The sequence below is a fragment of the Chiloscyllium punctatum genome, chromosome 38, assembly GCF_047496795.1.
Source record: "Chiloscyllium punctatum isolate Juve2018m chromosome 38, sChiPun1.3, whole genome shotgun sequence".
Taxonomy (NCBI): Eukaryota; Metazoa; Chordata; class Chondrichthyes; order Orectolobiformes; family Hemiscylliidae; genus Chiloscyllium; species Chiloscyllium punctatum.
In genome coordinates, this window is record NC_092776.1 from 48,970,249 (window position 1) to 48,997,695 (window position 27,447).

General features: G+C 44.2%; 1 protein-coding gene across 8 annotated transcripts in view; it reads left to right on the forward strand.

Moving 5' to 3' along the window:
* Positions 1-27,447, forward strand: part of sgms1b (sphingomyelin synthase 1b) — a 185,629-nt gene that overhangs the window by 53,600 nt on the left and 104,582 nt on the right. For 5 of the 8 annotated variants that reach the window (XM_072557847.1, XM_072557848.1, XM_072557842.1 and 2 more), the window contains exon 1: positions 22,396-22,503. The exons of 2 other annotated variants lie outside the window; for them this stretch is intronic. The gene's annotated coding sequence lies outside the window, so the exon portion shown is untranslated. Of the gene's footprint in view, positions 1-22,395; positions 22,504-26,162; positions 26,243-27,447 lie in introns of those variants that run through there. One more of the 8 variants, XM_072557844.1, reaches the window with a different exon arrangement.

Genomic DNA, 27,447 nt, shown 5'->3' on the forward strand with positions numbered 1-27,447 from the left:
GGGTTAGTAAATTTGCAGATGACACTAGGGTCGACGGAGTTGTGGATAGTGCTGAAGGATGTTACAGGCTACAGAGGGGCATAGATAAGCTGCAGAGCTGGGCTGAGAGGTGGTAAATCAAGTTTAATGTGGAAAAGTGTGAGGTGATTTACTTTGAAGGGAGCAACAGGAATAAAGAGTACTGGGCTAATAATAAGATTCTTGGTAGTGTAGATGAGCAGAGACATCTCGGTGTCCATGTACATAGATCCCTGAAAATTACCTCCTTGTTGATAGGGTTGTTAAGAAGGCATATAGTGTGTTAGCTTTTATTGGTAGAGGGATTGTGTTTCGGAGCCACGAGGTCATGCTGCATCTGTACAAAACTCTGGTGCGGCCGCCCTTGGAGTATTGTGTACAGTTCTGATCACTGCAGTATAGGAAAGATGTGGAAGCTTTGGAAAGGGTTCAGAGGAGATTTACTAGGATGTTGCCTGGTATGGAGGGAAGGCGTTTTGAGGAAAGGCTGAAGGATTTGAGGTATTTTTTTTAGAGACAATGTTGAGAAGTGACTTAATAGAGACATATAAGATAATCAGAGGGCTAGATCGGGTGGACCATGAGAACCTTTTTCCTCGAATAGTGATGGCTAGCATGAGGGGACTTAGCTTTAAATTGAGGGGTGATAGATATAGGACAGATTTCAGAGGTAGTTTCTTTACTCAGAGATTATTAGGGGTGTGGAACACACTGTGTGCAACAGTAGTAGACTCACCAACTTTAAGGGCATTTAAATGGTCATTGGATAAACATATGGATGAAAATGGAATAATGTAGATTAGATGGGCTTCAGATTGGTTCCACAGGTCGGCATAACATTGAGGGCTGAAGGGTCTGTACTGCACTGTAGTGTTCTATGTTCTATGTACTCACCTATTTGATATGATTTTTCATGCTTATCACTTTTTCTTCGTTGTGAACAGTGTCAGTTAAGTTTGTGTGATTGCAAATCGAGAAAGTAGAGAACTGAATGAAACTCTATGTACAAATAGTATTCTGGGAAATAACAGCGACATGATCAACTGATCCACTTGAAACATGACAAAGGCAAAGTTCCAGGCAAATCCCTTCTCTCAAAATGGGAAACTGAAATCTGACCTACTCAGAATAGTGTGACAACAACCTGTAAGCAAAATAATGTAAAGGGGGTGGAGCATTAGGCGATATGAACACTTCAAAAAGTAAATGTCACTCAAAATATCTGACATTATGAAATAAAGTTGAAATGAAAATATTTAGGTATTTTCCAAAATCCAGATATCAGACTGTCAGTTTCTGTGTCGTTTTAGGAAATGCATCTATATAATGAGTCCTGATAATGTGTCATTGCAAACATAGCGGAAGGATTTCTCATGTTCTTGCTTGTGAACCGTTTCCTGTAAAATTGTGCTACAAAAGATCAAAATAGTAATGAAAGTGGAGTATACCATCTCAGCTTTATTTAGGTTTCCTGTTAACATGTAGCAACAAGACTAAAGCTCCTCCACCCATTTGGTGTATAATAACCTTTATTCTTTTTATCGGGTCCCAAACTGCACTGTTTTGATGTTGCCCATGTGTTTTGGGAAAAAAAACCCAAGTTTTAAAGCTTCTTACACTGAATGGAAACAGTACTCAGTTTTGTATTAATAGCTTTGAATTTACATTGAGCTACGTTTACATTAGTATTAATAATAGCAAGTGCAATGCCATTGGAGACAATGTTTTAAACTTGAATCCATGCAATTTCCATCTCGAAACTCTCGCTTGATAACTTCGAGTTACTGTTTACTAATGTGATTTAAAGCATCTGGACTTGTTAACAGCGCATTCACAATACACCTTCGGTGATCCGACATTTCCACTTTACTGTGACATTAAAGGGAATGGGGGATGAAATTGTGGCTGGATGGGCTGCTCAAAATGATGGACTTGTGGAAAACGGACAACAAATGAGGCATGCTGGGAAATTGAAACAAGCCTTGACTAAAAGTGTCTGTGCTCAAAGACTCTGGCATTAACATGCTGCAGAATCCAGACAGGCTGCAGCTACAGTCAGATAGTATGCAACTGACCCAACAGCTGCAGACAATACTCTGCATTGGAATTGAATAGAATCAACCTGAATGCCATCCCCAGGACAATTGGAAACATCGAGTTGTTTACTAGACATAGTAGCATCTCACACTCTTATATTGGAAAGGGCTACCTGACCTATGAGCGCCTAACACCTCCAGGAATGGATCCCCAAGGACCACCCTGCCATCGACATGTCAACACGTGGTTGGGTTAGATCGATCAGTGTGATCAAGCTCTGACCAATCTATTGGTTTACTCAAAGACAAAGGGCTCAAAGACTTCTAAGAATAAGAATCATTGCAATACCATCCTCAGAGCGGTAACTCCAGACCAATCAGCAAGAAGAGAAGACACTCCAAGGACCACCGGGAGAAGGAAACTACACAATCACCACCACATGGATCAAGGCCAAGATCTAGTGTGGTGGGGTATGATCATCCAGAAGCACAAGATAGTTGATTAGATTTATAGTGTAATTTGTTAGTTTGTAGTGTATTTTATTATTATAATATTAATTGTGTTAAATAAATAAATATTATCATCTATTATTATTAAGAGTTGACTCACAGTTTCTTTCCCAGGTATAAGAGTTAAACACACTGTATGACAGGTGCAATAAAGTCAATTTACATCAACAGCATAAAACTGGCTTTGGGTGAATAGACAGTCCATTTTGCACCACCCTTTGATTTTTGATCACTTGATTTTCTCTTCCAGTTAAGTCATTGATTTTTAAAAACTCCTTTCCTTGGGGGTGAAATCAGCACCAATGTCTAATTGGGGCAGTGGAATTTCAAGCAATCTCCACATCTGATTTTTAAACTCAGAAACCTGGAGTTGGTCTGGACCACAATTGCAGATAATAACATGAAAATTGTAATGAAATCAGGTCTACACTCTGGTGAGTGAGTATTAACAGGCTTTCTGATTAGATCCCCTACAGTATGGAAACAGGCCCTTCAGCCCAACATGTCCACACCAACCCGCTGAAGAGTAACCCACCTGGACCCATTCCCCTACCCTATATTTACCCCTGACTAATGTACCTAACACTACAGGCAATTTAGCATGGCCAATTCACCTGACCTGCACATCTTAGGATTGTGGGAGGAAACCAGAGCACCCAGAGGAAACCCACATAGACACAGGGAGAATGTGCAAACTCCACACAGACAGTTGCCCAAGGCTTGAGTCGAACCCGGGTTCCTGGTGCTGTGAGGCAGCAGTGCTAATCACTGAGTCACCATGCCACCTGTTGAGCCACCGTACTGCCTGTTAAACACTACTCTTTTCAAAGGTTGCATGAAAGGATATCTTCTGGAATCTCACATACTAAAAGGTCCAGTTCCACATGATCTGACATTGAAATGACTCAGTACTTTACACAACTGTCTGAGTTGTGATTCTTAGAGTAAAAGGTATAACAATAAACACAATGGTGTAATGTTGTTACTTTGGAGGCAAGCAGCGATTCCTGTCTATGGTTGGTAGATGAAATTTACATTCCAGATGTGGCTACTGTAATGGACCAGACCGAACCCCCTCAAAATATATTTGGAAGGTAGACTAGACCCTAATGTTTTCTTATTTTAAAAGGCAAATACAAGGTGTTGTGTTCCAGATGCAATTTGATTGGCCAAACTACTCCATTTTAAGCAAAACACAATTTATAGATATAGATGAAGATATTAAAAGTAATATTAGCAAATTTGCTGATGACACAAAGCTGGGTGGCAGGGTGAAATGTGAGGAGGATGTTAGGAGAATACAGGGTGACCTGGACAGGCTAGGTGAGTGGACGGATGCATGGCAGATGTAATTTAATGTGGATAAATGTGTGGTTATCCACTTTGGTGGCAAGAACAAGGAGGCAGATTACTACCTAAAGGGAGTCAAGTTAGATAAAGGGGCAGTACAATGAGATCTAGGTGTTCTTGTACATCAGTCAATGAAAGCAAGCATGCAGGTACAGCAGGCAGTGAAGAAAGCAAAGAGGTCCTTCTGCAGCTGTACAGGGCCCTGGTGAGACCGCACCTGGAATATTGTGTGCAGTTTTGGTCTCTAAATTTGAGGAAAGACATTCTGGCTATTGAGGGAGTGCAACGTAGGTTCACAAGGTCAATTCCTGAAATGGCTGGACTATCTTACACTGAAAGACTGGAGCGACTGAGCTTGTATACCCTTGAGTTTAGAAGGCTGAGAAGGGATCTGAATGAGACGTATAAGATTGGACACTCTGGAGGCAGGAAGCATGTTTCCGCTGATGGGTGAGTCCCGAACCAGAGGACACAGTTTAAAAATAAGGGGTAGGCCACTTAGAACAGAGTTGAGGAGAAACTTCTTCACCCAGAGAGTGGTGGGTGTATGGAATGCTCTACCCCAGAGGACTGTGGAGGCCAAGTCTCTGGATACTTTCAAGGAAGAGTTAGATAGAGCTCTTAAGGATAGTGAAATCAAGGGTTATGGGGATAAGGCAGGAACAGGATACTAATTGAGGAGGATCAGCCATGATCATAATGAATGGTGGTGCAGGCTCAAAGGGCAGAATGGCCTACTCCTGTACCTATTATCTATTGTCTATTATTCACACTCGCTAGTTAAAGTACCACAGAAGAAAAAATAAAAGAAAAATATTGGCTTCGCTGTAACTGTAGAGAAATTCTTACCAGAATTATAGTTTCAGTCAATATTACTGGAACATAGAACATAGAACTGTACAGCACAGGAGCAGGCTCTTTGGCCCACCACGTTGTGCCAAACATGATGCTCAATTAAACTAACCCCTTCCGCTTGCCCTTGGTCTACATCCCTCAATGCCTTGCATATTCATGTGCTCATCTAAAATTCCTTTAAATGCCTCTTGTGTTTACCTGCACCACCACTCATGCCAGTACATTCCAGACTCCTACCACGCTCCGTGGAAAAAACTTGTGTTACTACACGGTACTGAACCCCTATGTTAATTAAAACAAACACCCAGAAATGCTCGCCTTGTCTCATAATCTGTTAAAACATGACTGACAGAGAAATTCTAAATTCCACTATTTCAAGAAGATAACATAAACTTATCCTTTAACTCCAAAAGTGAATATCAAACAACAACTATTCACAACTCTAAGCCCCCCTTTCTCTTAACTGCTTACTATCTGCCTTCAACTTTATAACAAGATGCTATTCCAATGAAATACTAATTAAAATTACACCAACTTAATTTCAAAACTACACAGTTCCTGTCTTCTTCTGTGTCTTCACATTTCCAACTGCGAATTTCCATGGGTTGTCTTCTTTCTTTTTACTGCGAGTATGTTTCAGATGAAAAGGTACCTTTGAAAGAGTGTTTCCTAATTTTTTTGAGAGCAACATGTTAGATGAGCATTTAGCTCTCTGGCTCCACAGCAATTGCTCTCTGATTAATTTTCAAAATGTCCGCATTTTATACCACCTCAACATTGGATTGTCTCATTGGTTTGATGTTGGCAAAACAATAAATTTGAATTCGATTGGATTTTAGTATCTGATGCAAAGTTTAAACTGATTGGTTAAATTTGAATTATTGTCAAAACAGCAACCAAAACTCCATTTCACAGCCAAATGTTATATATTTTCAATTTTCCAATACACTGTGGGACTGTCATCTAGTCACATGCATAGATACTTGTAATCTGTCCAACCAGAACAGCATTGTCTCTCTCTTAAAGGTACAGTACATGCCTTTAACTTCAAATCACTTACTTCTCACATTTTCTTTGAACTTTCTCCCTCTCACCTTAAATGCATGCCCCCCAGTTTCAGACATTTCAATTCTGGGAAAAAGACTCTGACCATCAACACTATCTATGCATCTCATAATTTTCTTGACTGCTGTCAAGTCTCCCCTCAGCCTTTCCCCTCCAGAGAAAATAACCGTAGTTTTTCCAACCACTCCTTACAGCTCATACACTTTAATCCAGGCAGCATCCTAGCAAACCTCTTCTGCAGCCTCTCCAAAGCCTCCACATCCTTCCTGTAATGTGGTGACCAGAAGTGAACACAGTACTCCAAGTGTGGCCGAACTAAGCTTTTATAAAGCTGCAACGTCACTTCCTGAGTCTTGTAGTCAATGCCATGACTATTAATGGCATGCATGCCTTATACCTTCTTTACCACCCTATCTACTTGTGTGACCACTTTCAAGGAGCTATGGACTTAAACCCCAAGATGTTGTTCAGGGTCCTCCCATTGACTGTTCTTTAGTATGTGTTCTCCCAAAGGGCAGTATCTCACACTTACATGAATTAAACTCTATCTGCCATTTCTCCGCCCATACTTGCAACTGATCTCTATCCTACTGTATCCTTTGACAGCCTTTTACACTGTCCATAACTCAATGATCTTTGTATGGTCTGAAAACTTACAAACCCTCCCATCTACATTTTCATCTCAGTCATTTACATATATCACAAAGAGCAGAGGTCCCAGTACGGATCCCTGTGGAACCACTAGTCACATCCTCCGATCTGAAAAAACACCCTTCTACCATTACCCTCTGTATTGTATGGGCAAGCCAATTCTGTGTCGATGCGGTGAAGTCACCATGGATCCCAAGCATCTGCTGGATGAGCTTACCATGACAGAAATTGCTGAAAGCCTTACTAAAATCCATGTAGACTATGCCCACTGTTCTACCCTCATCAATCATGTTTGTGACCTCCTCGAAAAATTTAATCAGGTTAGTGAGGATGACCTTCCCTGCACGAAACCATGCTGACTGTCCCAAATTAGGCTACGCTTTTCCAAATGCATGAAAATCCTATTCCTAGGAATTCGCTCCAATAGCTTCCCAACCACTGATGCCCTAGCATATTAGCATACTCCACACTAATCTCACTATCTTCTGTATCCTTCTCCTGGATGAATACTGATATAAAATACTCAGTTAGGATCTCACCAACATCCTCTGCCTCCAAGCACAAGTTTCCTTCTTTATTCTTGTATGGTCGTAACTTCTCCCTAGTTATCCTTTTGTTTTTTAATGTATGTATAGGATGCCTTGGGATTGTTTGGAACCCTACTTGCCATGCTCATTTCATGCCCCCTTCTTATTCTCCTAATTCCCTGCTTGAGTTCCTTCCTGTTTTCTTCATGTTCCTCATGGGTCCTGCCTGATTTTAGCTTCCTATACTGTACATGCACTTCTTTTCTCCTTTTGACTAAATTCACAATCGCCCTCATTATCCAAGGATCCTGTACCTTGCCATCTTTGTCCTTTCTCCTTACTGGAGCATACTGGTCCTGAACTCTGATCAGCAGGTCTTTAAACAGTTCCCACATGTCAAATGTGGACTTGCCTGATAACAGCTCCTCCCAATTAACAGTCCCAAACTCCTGCCTACTACTGACATAATTTGCATTCGCCGCCCCAATTTAGTACCTTGGCACAAGTCCTGACTTATCCTTGTTCATAACTATCTTAAAGCTTAAAGAGTTATGATCACTGTTTCCAAAATGCTCTCCCACTGAAAAAGCAGTCATCTGGCCAGACTTATTAGTCAGAACAAGGTCCAGTATGGCCTCTCCTCTCGTTGGACTATCCATATGCTGTTTCAAGAAACCCTCTTGGATGTACTTAACAAATTCTGCCTCATCTAATCCTCTTGCTATAAGAGAGTCCCAGTCAATATTGGGGAAGTTAAAGTCACCCACTGTACAATTCCATTTTTATCGCATCTTTCCATAATTCCTGCACATTTGTTCCTCAATGTCTTGGTGGCTGTTGGGGAGCCTATAGCATAATCCTATCAGAATAATTACATCTAACTACATTGGCCATTTGATCTCTACCCATATTGCCTCGGTGAATGAGCCCTCCAGCATGTCTTCTCTGAGTTCAGATGTAACATTGTCCCTGATGGGTTACGCAACTCCTCCACCTCTTTTATCTTCCGCTCTATCTCATCTAAAATAATGAACCATTGAGCTGCCTGTCATGTCCCTCTCTCAACCAAGTCTCTGCTATAGCTGCAACATCATAGTCCCATGTATTGATCCAGGCTTGAAGCTCATCTGCCTTACCGATAATACTCCTTGTGATGAAGTAAACACACTTCAGTCCATTACTACCATCATGTTCATTTACCTGTCTCTTTCTATCCTTTCTTTCTAATTTACTGGTGCTAATGTGTACCTTCCCCATAATCCTGCCACTTGCTGACCTGCTGTTCCAATATGGTAACATCCTATGACCACACCATTGGCATAAGGCAAATTCAGAGCAATAGATTGTCTTACATGCAACTCTGGCAGCAGGAACAGAACCCCCAGCTTTTAGCTGAAGGAAGGTTAAAAATGGCATCCACTTCCTCAAGACCACACCAACAACTGCTTCTGAAAGATTAACAAACTAAAATCCTGGTTCTGTGAGAGCTTGACAATACCCATTCAAGATGCTTCTAAAAGCCCAAGGCCTCACAAGCTGTTTACTCCAGTGGTTATATGGAGACTGCTTGGCACATCTGCCTTAAGGAGGAAGTGAGGACTGCAGATGCTGGAGATCAGAGCTGAAAAATGTGTTGCTGGAAAAGCGCAGCAGGTTAGGCAGCATCCAAGGAACAGGAGAATCGACGTTTCGGGCATAAGCCCTTCCTTCTACTGCTCCTTGGATGCTGCCCGACCTGCTGCGCTTTTCCAGCAGCACATTTTTCACATCTGCCTTAAGACTTCTTTTGGAAAAAAAAGACAAAATAACCTCTGAAAGCCATAGTATCGTCACACTACTGTATTGCGACTTTGTAAACAATAAGTAAAAAGCCATGATTATTATTCAAGGAGCTTGAAATCTGAATACTCTCATTTGCAAAGTGTCTTCTTATGAACTTTAGCATTTTTTGCATCTGGTGTTGAAATGCTTAGTTTATTGTAATGAATATTCACTTCCTTGGTTACTGTTTTCCATTAAGGACATGTGGAATATGGTTGAAAATGCAGAATGGAACCTGAGCAACTTTACCTTGTATGGGGTTGTGGTGGTGAGAGTTTTGAATCACAAGGTAACTCCCACCAACTGGGACAGTTTCCTGAGGCCAGAGGAAGGAAATCAGATGTGTCAGTGGTGAGCACGATAACAAAGCAAGTTATTGGCAAGGCAAAACGGCAACAATTACACACAGAGCAAGCATGTATCTCTGCTATCAAACAGTGTGAGTTAAAGTTAAAGCAGCGCTTATAATTGCTGGACAAAAACCTAAATGTAGCATGAAAGTAGTGTGTCTGAATATTTTTGCTACGATCCTAAGCTTGAGGGAAAGAGAGAGAGGTTTCAGACATTCACATCAGATGAGGAAAGATGTTTGTAAAGTAAGCATCCATGTGATGTATATTAGCATACATTAGACAGATTTTAACCCCCTCGCCCAACAAGACAAACTCTGAGTTCCGAAGTGAAGGTGAAGATACTGTCACCTCCCTGCCTCCCCATTATTAACTCTGGGGTGGCAAGGTTTGTGCGTAGAAGCTAGGGCCTTATCCTGGTGCTACATGGATTCAATCAGTACTGAGCAGGGTGACTACCGAGAAAATCATGTTGAGTTTTTGTATTGCCTTTTGCGGGGGGCCCTTGTTTAATGATCACATCCTGATCAAGGGGCATAACGCTAGGAAAGAGGTATGGGTGCTCACAAGAAGCAGTAGATACCCTTCCCTGGTCATGGCCCACTGCCTGGTAACCCCAACCCACTCAACTTACCTGTCTTCATAAAAAGTATTGTTGATCATCAAGGTAAGCCTAAGTGCAGGATGATGGTCAACACTCCCATAATGGCTGCTGGCACTGAAGAGCTGCCAGCCTTTGAGTATCTAACAGCTCAAGGGAGTGGCAGACCAATTCCATAGTCAGGATTGCAGTGATCTAATGAGCCAGGGGAGCCAGGAGCCCTACCAACAGAGTTCCTGCTACCAATTAGAAACTTAATTCAGTTAAGACTCCTGGAGACTGGGTTGGCTGGTGTCCCACCAGATTTTGTGGTGGATAGTAGCACCCATGCGGTGCAGATTAATTTCTTCATTCTTGTGTAAGATAAATTCTGCAAAGGTTAATGGCCATGTCTGAAACAGAAAAGAAGACTTTACACAGTAGGTGTCAGTACAATGAAAATTAATGCAAATTAACCAGAGTTAGTTGATTATTTGAGTGACAGTCTAATGATGAAGGGGGATCCAGTGGAATTGGGTGTGGTAGGAGCTGGGTAACAAATAGTCAATAAATTCTATCCATTAAGGAAAACCAAAAGGCATTGGTTGTAGAGGATGATTGCCTAAAGGTAAAGGTTGGAATTTGAGGGGTTTTTTTCAGACAGAAGGTAGTAATGTGAGTTATTTTTAAGAAGAATGATAAAAAAAATTAGTGTGATGTGTCAGGATATAATTTCCCATTCATGTTTGGGGAAACTGAATCTTACCAATGGGAAAATGAAGTTACTGTATGGATTAAGACCATAACAAAGTAAAAAAAAGTGTCGCCTCAGCACTGATGCTTCCCATTGGAAGCAGGATCAGATGTGAGGTATTTCCGGGACCAGAGGCTTAATAATTGGATATTGTAGAAGGTTTGGATAATCCCTTAACATTTATGGAGAACATTTTTAAGGAAACCAATTTGTTAACGTGCATACAAGGCATAGTTAAACTTTGATAAACTTAGAAAGTGAGATATCTATTCTATAGCAGTGGATATAGTAGAATTTAGTGGATTATATTCAAGATTGAAAAGGTTCTATTTGAAAATCCTGAAGTCAGCGCTTTCCTTTCAGTTGTGACAAAGCACTGAATGTGGATAAGCTTCTTGTTTGTTTTATGAAGTTTGTTTTTCAGGAAGAAGAATGCCTTTGGAAGAAATGTTTGCAGCTTTAAAAAAAAATGCTGGGAAACACTCATCCCCGGCAGCTTCATGGCTCAAATGGGACATGCAGCAGTTACACAGAGAATGAAGGTGACAATGATGGTGACAATGTGACATCACCCAGATGTGGACCTCAAGCAACTTATGAAAGGAGAATTGTAACTAAAAGTAGTGGAGGACATATAGTAACGACAGAGACAACAGGAACACAGCAACCACAACAGAAAATGAACCCCAGGAATGCTTGGGGAATGGTCAACAAGTGTTTTCCTGTGTCATTGATGAATTGTCCTAAATGGACAAATAAGACTTTTGAAATTTCGTTTGGTACAGATAGAGTGGAAGGTGAAGGAGGTCAGCTAAATCTTATGAGTGTTTTGGCTAAGTGTGATTTGCATCAAGATTTTAGGAGGTTTTTTTTTGTGGTGCGGCCTAATGATTTTCTTGCTATATCTTATGAAACTTGCCTGATGAACTACCCATCCCACTCCGTGGTGTTCCTCTTGCCTGATTCTATCCCCATTTTACCCCATGTCATTAGTGGAACAACTCACCACTGCTAGGGTATCCTGGAATTGACTGGAATCCCTGGGACCAAAGCCATCTATAAAGTGCTATCTTGAGCCCCACTTTCCCAACAGGCTTAGATTCTAGTTAACAGGGAAGTCAGTGTTGTTTACTCCCAACTGCTGTTCATCACACCCCACCCCCCCGCCCCACATCCTGCCACCCCCACACCCCACATCCTGCCACCCCCACACCCCACATCCTGCCACCCCCACCCCATTAGAAAGTCAGCTATGTTAGTACTCTGCTGCTGGGAACTGTAGGAACCCTCACAAAGAGGACAATGTGGGAGCTGGACTCTGGAATAGCACACTTCCTTATTTGGTTAGAGAGTGATCAAGCACCCTAGGAAGGACTGAAAGAGGTGTGTGGGATTAGGTTTAAAGACTTGGATTTGGCATTAAAAAGACCTCACCCACTATCTCAGTGGGGATGCCCCCAATGCTCACAAGATTGGGGAGAATATGGAAAGGAAGGTTGCTGCCAAAGTGAGTAAAAATAAATGGCCTGCCCACTTTCAACTACCTTCCACCACCAACTGCACTATAGTGCCATGAGTGGAAATAGGCTTTTAGTTGCGTGACTAATGGTGTTAATAGCCTATTGGCTGGCAGATTAGTGTTCGTCTGACCTATGGGGAAAAGGGTGGGTGGGAAGGAGCTGTCCATCACATTTTGCATGCCCTTCAGTCAAAAATATGCCCAGTCATAGGAGGGAGGTAGGGTCCCATAATTCACCCAGTGTCTCCTTGTCTGCAGGAGTTAACATTTTCCATTGACTATCATTGTTTTAGCTATGCAGTGACCTTAATAGCTGTTTAATTTAACACAATATCATACAATGAATTCAAATTGACAAATGCGTCTTAGGCTTTATTTGTGATCTTAAATATTTCTGATATCATTCCAACATCCTTTCCTCACAGAAGCAACTTGATGACAGATTCCTTATTTTCAATATTCCTGTTTCTGTCTTTTATTCTCTCTTGCACTCAATTTCTATATTGCAAACTCCTGCTGCAGCCCATTTGAAGATCGCCTTTAATACTCCTTAGATTCAAAGAATATTTGGACATTTGGTTACTTTATAGATACAGTATAAATAAAAATGTTGTTGTTGCATGAATTTAGCATTAAACACTTTCACCAACTAATGGTCATATTTTTGGGGGGAAATGTAGACGATACTCATTACATGAGCAGTCTATTTGTACAAAGGAAAACATCATATTGTTGGACTATTTTGTGAAGGGCAAACTATTGTTTAGTATTTGTTTCAATAGAAAATAACACACAGAAGCAAATACTTATTCAAAGTGCTATATTTCATAGATAGTCATTTATGTTACATATGGCTGTGTTTACTGTTCAAAAAGTGTCTGAAGTTCCTCTTTTTCCAATTCATGAGATGCAATTTCTTGAAAAGTCAGTGTTTGAAGGAATATCAATAAGTGCTACAAACAAAATTTTGTGACATCTGACACATGACAGGAAATGATTTGAACTTACGAATGTTTCTCATGCCTGACATTTCCAAATTGGATCCCTTTGCAATAGAAATTGCCCCTTTGAAGACTGCCTCTACAAACAACACCTCAAAAGACTAACATCTCAATAAATAACAGGTGCTGCTAATAACTTCTCAGTAACTCACACATGTTTCAACTCATCTGTCTTTAAAATCTGACAACAATTGGAAATTAGATTTTCAGACTGATACGTTCACATCCAAAGGCCTTGTCGAGGTTCTGTGGGAACAAACAGTCACTTTGCTTTGGCAGCTGGACATAGATATAAAACAGTGAAACTGCATTTAAATCAACACCCACAATGAATCAATTGACAAGGTGACTGCTGAATTCAATAGACAAGTGGCTCACATGAAGATTTAATCAACCTAACGCTGATGAGGTTATCCATGTGGATTGGCAATACAGAGAGTAAATTTGCTGCAGATGCATTTATATGATGCATCTGACTGATACAACCTTCAATATCAAGTGGGTGTAATTACTTAAAATCTTTGAAAATGAAAGAATGAATTGCTATTTTTGTCATAGTGTTTGCATTAATTTACTACATTCTAAAGAAATACCATGCATCTGTAGTGTGGATTTGGTACAACATTGGTTTAAATACTTTTTAACCTACAAGTTTGTCTTCAAAATATGAAGAATTAGCTATTTTATTCCACCATTCAGCACAGCCAATCATAATTGAATGGTCAAAGCAATCTTCACAAACATAACAATTGGTTTCAGAATTCCAACAGTGTGGTTAATTGGATTTATTTCAATACTTGAACAACTCCTTTCTGCATTACAATGTCATTATCTTAACTGAATTTAAGACATATACCACATAACTGTAAAACTCAGCCTGTATTTCTTCGCATTCAGCAGTTTACAATGCTAGGAATTAACTAATGCTATCACTGGAAACAATGATACTTTTCCTGTTGATGATAATTACTTTGGTGGGGTGAATGTGATATCTGCTAGTTTTTTTTATCAGATAATGATTAGCTGCTTTTTCAAAGCAGTTTCACTTTCCCTTGCAAAGCATTGGTTTTGTGATTCAGGAAATCGTTTGCAGTCAACCATTTCATGGTTTCAGAACTGTTTTCTTGCTCTTAATTCTGGCTATCACTTTCATGCCTCATACATTACAGACTAGAAATCACTGGTGGGTGAACACTTCTTACATTCATATGACATTTCTTTTCTAATTAGCTCCTTTAATAGAAACATTAACCCATTTATTTAAACAGGTTAAAACATCCATTAGTACAGAGAACACAGTAATACACTGAAATGACAGTTTTCAATTTATTTTTGACAGGTTTTTATAGCACTTGTTAGCAATTTTAATTTTGTTAAAATGTTCTTCATGCTTTTCAAATCAAAGTATTTACATTGCTTTCAAATAGCTGAATGAAACACCCTTCCATTTAAGTGCTGTAAATTATCAAGATTAAAAGATTACTTCAGGCTTTCTGGCCAGTCAACCTCTCTCCATCAGGGTGAAAACTTCAATAACAATAGTGGATTTTGCTAGGGTAGACAAAGCTACTTCTGCTGGTGTAAAGTCTTGAAGGTCTTGTGCAATAATTTACTTTTATACTGTTAAACTTGTTTATATTTGTGGTGTTTTCAGTTGTCATACCCTTCAATTGTAATAGGGGAGCTTGATATAGGTTTGTCAGATATGTGTAACTTTCTCCAGACTGAGGGATCTGTTTCCTTCAACTTCCTGCTTTAAAGCTCAATGAAAATCACTATTGATGTATAAGGGTCAAATGTTCTAACGTAGTGCTCCCAGTCAAAGTTACATAAGATGGGCACATTTAAAGAATTCAAGCCTTAAGATTAGTGTGCCTGATTTGTACATGTCAACCTGGAATTTGATTTATTTGATTACTGTTTATAATGTCTGTGAGAAAATTATTTTATTGAACAACAACCACCAGTGATATTACAGTCAATGATGAGCTCCAATCACTGGCACTTTCAACAACTGATTCTTTGTTCAGTTTTGGCCACTGTACGTTGGCAAGGATATAATGGACTTGGAAAGGATGCAGTGCAGATTCACCAGAATGTTCCAACAGCTTGGAATGGAGAGTTAAGTTACCAAGAGAAATTGTATAAAACTAGCTTGTATTTCTAATGTGTATAGGGTATTCAGCATTAGGGCGATTTTAGAGTTGGGCCAATAGGACTGAAGTTAAGAAACTTTTTTCACACCATGAAGTGATTAGATTAGATTAGATCACTTACAGTGTGGAAACAGGCCCTTCGGCCCAACAAGTCCACACCGCCCCGCCGAAGCGTAACCCACCCATACCCCTACATCTACATTTACCCCTTACCTAACACTATGGGCAATTTAGCATGACCAATTCACCTGGCCTGCACATCTTTGGACTGTGGGAGGAAACCGGAGCACCCGGAGGAAACCCACGCAGACACGGGGAGAACGTGCAAACTCCACACAGTCAGTCGCCTGAGGCGGGAATTGAACCCGGGTCTCAGGCACTGTGAGGCAGCAGTGCTAACCACTGTGCCACCGTGCCGCCCACTTTCGAACTTTCGAACTTTGGGGAACAATCAAAATTATCAAGACAGAATAATAAGTTTTCATCAGATACCTGAACCAAAAGATTTAGAGAAAAATAGAAAGATGAAGTTGAGATGCAGATGAATGATGATCTAATTGAGTGGTATACCATATTGGAGGGCTGACTGGCCTTACCCTAATGATGTTGGGTTGCTTTGAATCAATGTGTATTTCAGCAGGATAATAAGTCCACTTATCACACTTTATTTTTAACTTGGCTTTTATCTTTGTTGTGCTCAGCGTGCAACCTGAAACAAAAATCATTAACTTACCTAGTTGTTACTCAAGACCTAGATAAACATCAAGCAGGAATTTCTTAGTTGGAAGATATTTAGGGATCTCAGAGCTGAATAACATACACAAAAGAGACAACAATACATTGGACTGCATCAGTTTGACATTGAATGTTATAGCCCTAGGTTATTTTTAAAATATTAAACCCAGCTGATATCTTTGATCTATAATTTTCTGCAAATAAACATGGTGAAGACTAAAGCCATTGATCCAGAAATTGCAGTCAGTGAAGCTGTCGGCACTTACAGTCAATTAAAGTGCAGAATAGATAGCAACTTCTGGTATTTGCTCTGTGCTGTTCAACTCTAAAATCTGAAAGTTACTGTCAATGAGATTCTGCTCCTCGGTTGGGTTCGCTGTTGTGGATTTACAGAGGCAATCAACATAGAATCAGTGATTTGATGTGAATTTCAATGTTAACCATTAAGCCTTGTTGAATAGGGTGCAACTAAGTTGATAGTCTAAACCCTGAAATGGAATAGGACCACACTGGATGGATTACACAACAGCAACTTCAAATTGCAATGGCAGACCATTGGGAGAGTCACCCCGATAGTCATTTACCACAAGAATAAGATTAGGAGATAGAATTTGGGGCACCGAAACCTTCCCATCGGAGTTTTTAACCACTTTCCTTTTGAAAGTTACTTTTGTGTTGCTTCAGGTACCTTTTCAGGGAGCATGTTGCAAGTCCTGACAATAACCAACTCACCCAATTTTTTCTGGTCACCTCTGATTGTTTTGCCAATTACCTTAAATCTATTTATCATCTGGTTAAAGGAAACAACCTCTGAAAAGCAAAGTACTCTGGCTGGAAATGTGAAATAAATACAGAAAATGCTTGAATTAGTCAGTAAATTCCATAATATAAAGAGAAAGAGAAGGATTTATGTTTATATTTATATGGTGACTTTGATGACCTCAGATCACCTCAAATTACCGCATTTTTAAAAATCACACAATACCAGATTTATTAGGAAGCACTAGTTTTCGGTATGCTTCTCCTTCATCAAGTGGTCCTGGAGTATAAGATCGTAAGACACAGAATTTATAACAGAAGTTTATAGTGTGATGTAACTGAAATTATATATTGAAAAAGACCTGGATTGTTTATTAAGTTTCTCATCTTTTTGAATGAACATATTGGTTTCAGTTCTTTCATATGTAAATCCCTGAAGTTTTTTAAAGTTACATTCTCAAGTGAACTTTAAACATAGGTGCCATGTCGGCCCAGATAACGCATTGAGGGTGTAAGCTGCCCTGTGTAAGGCTGTCTGTGCCCCAACGTTCAGATCGATTCTAATCTAAAAAATAGATTTACAGAATCTTACATGGATTCATGTAGTTTTTGAGCAAAATAAAACGTAATTCTGCAAGTACAAATTCACCCCATAAACTTACATGTGTGTGTGTGTTCGAGAGGGTGTATGAGTGCCTGTGAGAGAGAGAAAGAGAGTGTGTGTGTGTGTGTGTGTGTGTTAGTTAATCATCATAAAATCTGTATTTTTGTGATGTTAGTTGAGGAATAAAGATGAGCCAGGAGGAATCCCCTGCTCTTCTTCAAATAGTACCAGAATATCTATCATTTACTCTTGAATATTTTAACATCCCATTTGAGATGAAGCATCTTTGTCAGAGCTGTACAGCAGAGTCAAACTAGATGTTATGTTCAAATGTCTGGGATAGAACCTTCTCCCTCAGTGGCAAGTATGCTACCAACTGTGCTGAGGCTGACGAGTGCACTGATACAAACACAAGTATTTTAGTTTTTAAAAAAATCTAGGCTGGAGAGAAATGCCGAAATAGAAAAACAAACATATGGTATTTTTAACTCTCCATCGAGTATTCCTAAATTATTGCCATCTATGCGACAAAACTTTAAAGAAACTCTGCAATTTCACTCACCTATTTTAGAGAGAGTTGCTGTTGGCTCCGACTTCAGCATCCTCTGTGAAATGCTGACTAATTATGTCCATGCTGCTACCACCATTATTCTGAATTGTGCAATGCTATAACCCAGTAGTTCTCCAAACCTTTCAGTTCTAATCCACAGGTTGCATATTCTGAGTAAGTTATAGTTAACTTCACAAGTAGAAGCAACAACTCTCTCACATACGGCTTCATAAAGATCCTTCACCATACCTAAATGGTTGTATATTTCATTAAAGCCAAAATATGATCAAATCAGTTGGTAACTTCTTTTAAACTGGAAGAGTGCAGTATGATGTAAGAGAGAAATGAATCCAATCCTTGCAACAAATTTGTGGTAATCGACTTAGCTAATTCAGTCTTTGGATTCAAAGTAAAGTCATAACGTACTTATATTAACTATATATATATCATACAATTTCACATATTAATGATTAGAAGCCATAAGTTAAAACCAGCTTTGGGTATCAACAAGCTCAATATAATAGTTTGGAACTGTTGCTACCTGTGATCATTCCGAAGTTGGATGAAAAAGGAACCTTCAAGACTCTTCAGTTGTCACTGTAAAACAGAGATTCATATGTTAAAAGTCTTAACATTCCAGTGCTAAGTGCCTATGGAACTGACACTGTTAATGCAACGCGTAACCCAAAAGTGATAGACATATTGCTAGAAAGATTATTTTTCCTTGAATCTCAAACAATTTAGTCTGATGGTGCTAAACTGGGACAACAGCAGACCAAACAGCCTGCCTGGGAGTATACTAACAAACAAATCCGAGTTTGAGTACAAGCCCACATTGATAGGATGAATCTATGGATGTACAGTGCTATGATGAATCTATGGATGTACAGAGCTGTGATGAGCTAATAGCTTTCCGTTTGGAGAGTTACCTGGTGCTGAGAGGTCGGGGAGATTTTCCGAGATTGTCTGGGTGCAGCAAACATTGGAAAATTGGGCATGTGTCTGTAAAGTAACTCAGCTGATCATCTTTCCACAAAAGTGGCTCAAATTTGTCCTTCACCAGAGTCACAAAGGACTGTATCCAGATTGAAGGGGGCATCCATTAAGACCATTGATGTTGTTGGGAATCAACAATTGGCACATATGCACTTTGCATTGATCAATGTTTTTGGTTTATAAAACATAAGGATTCTATTATCATGTTTATTTTTGATTTCATTCAATATGCTGGTGGCATCAATATCCTGGATGGAGTCCATGTCAGCAGCTTAGCTTGGCATTGCTGTGAGGGTCACTAGTGAGCTTCTTCCATTTGATGTCTCATGTTACAGGTGTGCCTCAAATTAGGTATTCCAACTGGGGTTTCAGTTTCACTTATGCCACTGGAAACAGCCTACGTCACTTCAGGTGAATCTCAGGAGTATACCCTCAAAGTTTTCCTTTGCTGGTCACAGTTGTGTTGTATATCTGTTCTGAGCTGCGATCTACTATGTTAACATGTCTGGCACTTTTCCTGTCCTAACAGTTGATCCTGTCACTGGTGAGACCGAAACAACTTCGTATGCTGGAAATCAGAAACAGAGTTCTGAAGATTGATTTCTGTTCTTAGATGCTGTCAGACCTGCTGGGGTTTTCCAGAAATTTCAGTTTTGTTTCTGTCACTGATGAGGTCTATTTGTCAATGATTTGACATCCAGGCATGTGCTCATAGCTAGACATATCCAGCCCAGGGCATCAGTGCCATGTGTTCCTTCAGTGAGACACAGTTCCTCAGTATGACTGTATCGCGTGTTCCTGGAGTGTGGGACAGTTCCCCGTGTATCTGTATAACATGTCACTGCAATAAAACAGAGTTTGTCTGTGTGATCAGACCATGTGCCTCAAGAGAAACACAGTTCTTCAATGAATGTGTACCACATGTTACTGTAGTGAGATAGAGTTCTTCAGAATCTCCATATCTTATATTCCTGCATGAGCATTCAGGCTCCAGCATCTACAGTCCTCACTCTCTCCAATATTTTATACAGTCCCAGCATATCCAGAGTACATGCACACCAAAGTCCCTCTGATCTTCAGTGATTCCCAATGTTTTACCATTCAACACATATTCTCTAGCCCTTGTTTGTCCTGCCCAAGTGCATCACCTCAAACCTATCTGGATTGAAGTCTGTTTATCACTGATCAGCCCATCTGAGCAGCCCTGTAACCTAAAGCAATTATCCTCATTATTTACCATCCAACCAATTTGTGTCATCTGGGACACATTACTTGAGAGTATATTATACATGATATTCCTGGAGTGTGATACAGTTCCCTGTGTATCTGTACAGCATATCCCTGCAATAAGACATAGTTCCTCAGAATGTTCACACCACATGTCCCTGGAGCAACATAGTTCCTCAGTGTATTCAGACCACATGTTATTAGAGTGAGACACAGGACCTCAGAGCTTCAGTATCATGTCTCCCCGGAGAGAGACACAGTTCCTTAGTATATCTGTATCTTGTGCGTCTGGAATAAGACATTATTCCTTAGTGTGCCAGTGTCATGCATCCCTGGAGTGAGACACAGTTCCTCAGCGTGTCTCAAATGCACATAAGTGAAACAGATCATCAGTGTGTCAGTGTCATGTGTCCCTGGAGTCAGTCATAGTCCACAATGTGGACTATCACACCCATTTCTGCACCAAGTTGGTTCGTGTGTTAGTGACAAGCATGCCTACAGAATTAGGAGCCAGTATTCAGTACATTAATACCAGGTATGTCCTTACTCATTGCAGGAACGTGTCAGAATTGGATGCAGTTGTTCAGTGCGTCAGGGTCAGATTACAGAGCACAAGGAATAGTTGTAAAAGTGCCAGGTTGAGTCAGTGTATTGTTGCAGTTTGGTATGCTATGTCCTCTGTAGTTAGTAAACATGCATTTTGGCATGAGAGTGCTGGAGAAGAGTGTGTGCTTAGCAACCGACAGCCACCGTCATTCCTCATGGGTTCTGGCAAAAAAAAGATAAAGCAGCATTGCTCAGTGGTAGTTTGAGTGGTAGGACCTGATGATGTCCAGAGGCAGAGAGGTAAGTTAAATCGTCTGTTGGTGCTTAGAGGTGAAGAACGTGATAGGAAAGACCTGATAAGACATGGAGGTGAAAGGCATGCAGGATATTGAGTGGAAATGGAGGATCAGATGGCAGTCAGAGTTTGAGGTTTAGATGTTGGATTCAGCGGCATAATGGACAGCGGGCATTGGAGAGAGTAGCCCCTAGATATGGAGTGTGACAAGTGGTAATACCCAGCAATGCCGAGAATGGCCTTCAGTGTCAGAGACAAATGACTGTAGGAGCTGGTGGTGCTCAGAACTGGACCCTGTGCTGAGCCCAGAGGCAGAGATGGGCAGACAGTTGGATCTGGGTGCATGGGAAATAACACTTTTCACTGTATGTCAGTACATCTGACAACAATAAATCAATCAGTGCATCAATTTGTGGTGGAAGCATAGGGCAGTGGATCATTGATTGTCAGAGGTGGACAAGTGGGCAGTAGGACCCAGCAGCACCCATGCTGGAGGGGCCTCTTGTGGAAGAGGTGGAGGGCGATGCTCAGAGGTGGGTTTGTGTGTAGGACCAGGTATGTGCTTAAGGGTGGGCAGTAGGACCCAGTGGTGTTTGGAGGAGGAGGGGGAACACACTATAGGATCCGGCAGTGCTCAGGCGTGGAGAGAAGCAGGGAGTTGGACGTGGCAGTGGACTGGGGGCGGCGGTAGGACCTGGCAGTGGACTGGGGGTGATGGGCAGTAAGGCCCAGCAGAGCTCAGGTGTGGACGGGGTGTGCAGTAGGATCATGTGGTGCTCAGGGGTGGAGGGACTTGGGCGATAGGACCCAGCGGTGCTCGAGGGTGGAGGCGGCCTGGCAGTAGGATCTGTCAGTGCTCGGGCAGGCGGAAGGATCGAGGGATGCTCAGGGGATAGGCAGTATAACTGGTGGCGTTCAGGGGGCAAGCAGTAGGACCCAGCGGTGCTCGACGGTGGGCTGTAGGACATGGCGGTGCTTGGGGGAAGTGGGCAGTAGGACCCGACGATGCTCGGGGAGGAGGTGGGCAGTTGGACCCAGCGTTGCTTAGGGTGGGCGTGGCAGTGGGATCTGGAAGTGCTTGGGGTGGGGGTGGGCAGTAGGACCCGGTGGTCGCAGGAGAAAGGCATTAGGACCTGGCGGTACTCAGCGGGCGGCGGGCAGTAGGACCTGGTGGTGCTCAGGGAAGGGGGGGCAGGTGCAGGCAGTTGGACTTGGCGTTGCTTAGGATGGAGGGGATGGGCAGTAGGACCTGGTGGTGCTCAGGGATTAGAGGGGGCGGGCAGTAGGACCCGGCGGTGCTGAGGGAGGAGAGGGGGCGGGCAGTAGGACCCGGCGGTGCTGAGGGAGGAGAGGGGGCGGGCAGTAGGACCCGGCGGTGCTGAGGGAGGAGAGGGGGCGGGCAGTAGGACCCGGCGGTGCTGAGGGAGGAGAGGGGGCGGGCAGTAGGACCCGGCGGTGCTGAGGGAGGAGAGGGGGCGGGCAGTAGGACCCGGCGGTGCTCAGGGGGCGGAGGGAGCCAGCGCGCGGCCACCGACACCGTGTTCCAGCGGCGGGCCCTGAGGCGGCGGCGGCTCCGAGACGTGGAGCCGGACCGGGCGGTGAGTGAGTGGGGTCTGGGGCTGTGTGTGTGTGTCCGCCGGCCGGGCTGGGCCGGGCCGAGCTCGGCCCCTGGTCCCGGTTTAATACCCTCCCGGGGGTGGGGGGTCGGAGAGGCTGCGCAGCGGGAGGTCGGGGAGGAACAGCCGCCCCCACGGCCTGGAGCCCCGGCTCTCGGGGAGCAGGAGGAGGATAACCCCGGACACGGCAGGCGCTGGCCGGGAGAGAGAGGGGGAGAGCCCGAGGCCGCTGTCTGGGCGGAGCCCCGGCCTGTCCCTGTCTCTGTCCCCGGGGACTGACCGTCTCCTCCCCGGGGGGTCCCGCGGACACATCCCCGAGCCGGCCGTCAAACCACCACCACCCCCCCCAATATACCCCCATCACTCCCCCCCATATACCCCCCTCACTCCCCACCCCCCCCCATATACCCCCCTCACTCCCCACCCCCCCCATATACCCCCCTCACTCCCCACCCCCCCCAATATACCCCCCCTCACTCCCCACCCCCCCATATACCCCCCTCACTCCCCACCCCCCCATATACCTCCCTCACTCCCCACCCCCCCCAATATACCCCCCTCACTCCCCACCCCCCCATATACCCCCCTCACTCCCCACCCCCCCCCATATACCCCCCTCACTCCCCACCCCCCCCAATATACCCCCCTCACTCCCCACCCCCCCATATACCCCCCTCACTCCCCACCCCCCCATATACCTCCCTCACTCCCCACCCCCCCAATATACCCCCCTCACTCCCCACCCCCCCATATACCCCCCTCACTCCCCACCCCCCCAATATACCCCCCTCACTCCCCACCCCCCCATATACCCCCCTCACTCCCCACCCCCCCCATATACCCCCCTCACTCCCCACCCCCCCATATACCTCCCTCACTCCCCACCCCCCCAATATACCCCCCTCACTCCCCACCCCCCCCATATACCTCCCTCACTCCCCACCCCCCCATATACCCCCCTCACTCCCCACCCCCCCAATATACCCCCCTCACTCCCCACCCCCCCAATATACCCCCCTCACTCCCCACCCCCCCATATACCCCCCTCACTCCCCACCCCCCCCATATAACCCCCTCACTCCCCACCCCCCCCATATAACCCCCTCACTCCCCACCCCCTCCATATAACCCCCTCACTCCCCACCCCCCCCATATACCCCCCTCACTCCCCCCCATATACCCCCCTCACTCCCCCCCCATATACCCCCCTCACTCCCCCCCCATATACCCCCCTCACTCCCCCCCCATATACCCCCCTCACTCCCCCCCCATATACCCCCCTCACTCCCCCCCCATATACCCCCCTCACTCCCCCCCCATATACCCCCCTCACTCCCCCCCCATATACCCCCCTCACTCCCCCCCCATATACCCCCCTCACTCCCCCCCCATATACCCCCCTCACTCCCCCCCCATATACCCCCCTCACTCCCCCCCCATATACCCCCCTCACTCCCCCCCCATATACCCCCCTCACTCCCCCCCCATATACCCCCCTCACTCCCCCCCCATATACCCCCCTCACTCCCCCCCCATATACCCCCCTCACTCCCCCCCATATACCCCCCTCACTCCCCCCCCACATATACCCCCCTCACTCCCCCCCCCACATATACCCCCCTCACTCCCCCCCCCCACATATACCCCCCTCACTCCCCCCCCCACATATACCCCCCTCACTCCCCCCCCCACATATACCCCCCTCACTCCCCCCCCCCACATATACCCCCCTCACTCCCCCCCCCCACATATACCCCCCTCACTCCCCCCCCCCACATATACCCCCCTCACTCCCCCCCCCCACATATACCCCCCTCACTCCCCCCCCCCACATATACCCCCCTCACTCCCCCCCCCCACATATACCCCCCTCACTCCCCCCCCCACATATACCCCCCTCACTCCCCCCACATATACCCCCCTCACTCCCCCCGCATATACCCCCCTCACTCCCCCCCCCATATACCCCCCTCACTCCCCCCCCCCACATATACCCCCCTCACTCCCCCCCCCCACATATACCCCCCTCACTCCCCCCCCCACATATACCCCCCTCACTCCCCCCCATATACCCCCCTCACTCCCCCCCCCCATATACCCCCCTCACTCCCCCCCCCCATATACCCCCCTCACTCCCCCCCCCCATATACCCCCCTCACTCCTCCCCCCCCCCCATATACCCCCCTCACTCCCCCCCCCCACATATACCCCCCTCACTCCCCCCCCCCACATATACCCCCCTCACTCCCCCCCCCCCATATACCCCCCTCACTCCCCCCCCCCATATACCCCCCTCACTCCTCCCCCCCCCCCATATACCCCCCTCACTCCCCCCCCCCACATATACCCCCCTCACTCCCCCCCCCCACATATACCCCCCTCACTCCCCCCCCCCACATATACCCCCCTCACTCCCCCCCCCCACATATACCCCCCTCACTCCCCCCCCACATATACCCCCCTCACTCCCCCCCCACATATACCCCCCTCACTCCCCCCCCCCCATATACCCCCCTCACTCCCCCCCCCCATATACCCCCCTCACTTTCCCCCCCCCCCATATACCCCCCCCCCTCTCTCCCCCATATACCCCCCTCACTCCCCCCTCAGGCTCGGCTCCATTTTACCCCCACACGCTTCACCCCCGTTTACCCTCCCCCGCTGATTACCCCACCTCGCTCTCCACCCCGCCTCTTACCCCCCTCACCCTCCACCCCCCCCCAGTTTACCCCTCCCATACTATCCCCATTCCCCCCCGCTGAACGTCCCCATCCCACCTGTAAGTTCTCCAACTTGTTCTTTTCTTTCTTGTCTCAGCGTTAGGATTCCCAGGTTCTCTTTTCCCACTCCACCCGCCCCCCCCCCCCCCCCAAAATGTAAATACACACACTAGATTTATTATCTGGAGAGCGTTAAACCCTGAATATTTGTTCACAGCCAGAAACACCTCTGTTAGTGTGAGGAGTGTGTTTGTGTTGGAGGGAAATTAAAGGAGCTTTCTATCATCATCATCATCACCATCCCCCCACAAAGGTGTTTTTAGTCTGGGTGGTACCTTGCTGTTTACGTTTGCAATGAGAACTGTTTCACATGTCAAGCTACTGTTTGTTTGTGCGTGTGTGTGTGTTTGATGGGGAAGGAGGGGGGGTGGGGTGGGGGGGGGAAGGAGGAGATGTGTGTGCATTGAACTCTGCCATTTTCAGTCCCTTTAGTACAGTCCCCTTCTGCTTGTGTGTAAACCTGTCGGCATGTGTGGCAATGCTTTGGTTAGGTCAACTGAAGTTTCCTGCTAATGAAAGCATAGTTTTGAACCAGGACAAAACCAAAATACCACTGAATGCACTGCATTGCCACAAAGTGTAGTAAAGGCGCAAATGGTCTCTGGTTTAATTTGAAGGTCCAGTCGAACTATGTCTTAGGCCTGTGATATGCATAACGTGCCTGTTGAAAACGCACTTTTGTTCACCACAAGTCATAGTTGTAAGCATGCATCACATGCGTTCATGTTCTGGAATCTCTGGAGTTACTGTTATAGTCTGACCCACTACAGGGCGTGGATCATTGCTGTGGTTTTCACATGGCCCTAGCAGCTATTCATTTTGCTGTACTGTTAATCTTGAGATGGGCAGTAAGGTTGAGGCTGTTCAGGAATAGACAGACGAGGATGTTAAGAAAACATCGAAGATTTACATGTTAAAATTCAAGTTTGTTTCTATACAAGGTAAAATCTTACACTTTTAAAGTTGCTTTGCATAATTTGCCCTCCAGTTTGACGTGTTACTCAACTTGGAAGATAGACAGTATTTCATTTAAAAAGTTGTTGGAAAAGTTGATACTTTTGCTTTGATTACAGTCACATAACAAATCACATTTCCTTATGATTGGTGGATCATTTTGTATGTTGCATCTTTTTAATGTCACTGACTCCTACCATTTTTAGATATAAATGAAAACCTTTCTGTACAATGAAAGAAGGTGAAAACTTGAATATACCTGGAAGGTTGTTAGCATTGCCACTGTTGTTACCAAACAATGAAAACCTAGAACTTGGGTTGCTTGGTAGCTTAACATGTATTGCAGGGAAAACACCATTAAAAATGGACTAACAAAGACTCCGTAATTCTATATCATTTGACTACAAAGTTTGCAGCTAACAGGTAACCTGGCATTGCTTGATCTGCATTTGGCTAACAGTTAATGGGGAATTACTTTTTGATTTCATACAAAATTGAGATGCTCCTGGGGAATTGTATTGATAAATCCACTGACTCTTGATATTATAATTGGAAAAAGTAGGATTTTCCAAATACCTCTCATCAGACGTAGTTGTTTATCTTTCAGGTTAAAAATCAAGTTATAGTCCAACAGGTTTATTTGGAAGTAGCAGCAACTACCTGAAGGACCAGCGCTCTGAAAAGCTAGCACTGCCAAATAAACCTGTTGGACTATAAGCTGGTGTTGTGTGATTTTTAACATTGTCCACCCCAGTCCAACACCGGCAGCTCTGCATTATATCTTTCAGGTGTCTTTTGTTGCAATATTTTAGACATAACATTAGCTATATTTACAGCTCACTTTACAGGATTGTCTGATAATTGTAGATATGGCAAGGTTTCTGGTGGGGCCAAATTTGCATGTAGTATACAACTTCTGCATTATGTTTTCAAATCTACTAGCTTTTCAGCCTCTGGCATATAAAACTCCCTTCAATGTGTGATTGAAGCCCATAATTTTAGACAACCATTTAGACAAAGGACCTGACGACTATTACTTGAACTCATGTACAGTTTAAATCCCCTTTGGAAGCTGTGATTGTGACTGTTATTTACTGTACACATTTGAAGTGCATTTGCAGCCTGTTGCATTGTTTACTTCTGGTTTGCTGAATCTCTATATACTGCTTGAGCCAAGTGTGTGTGTGACTTG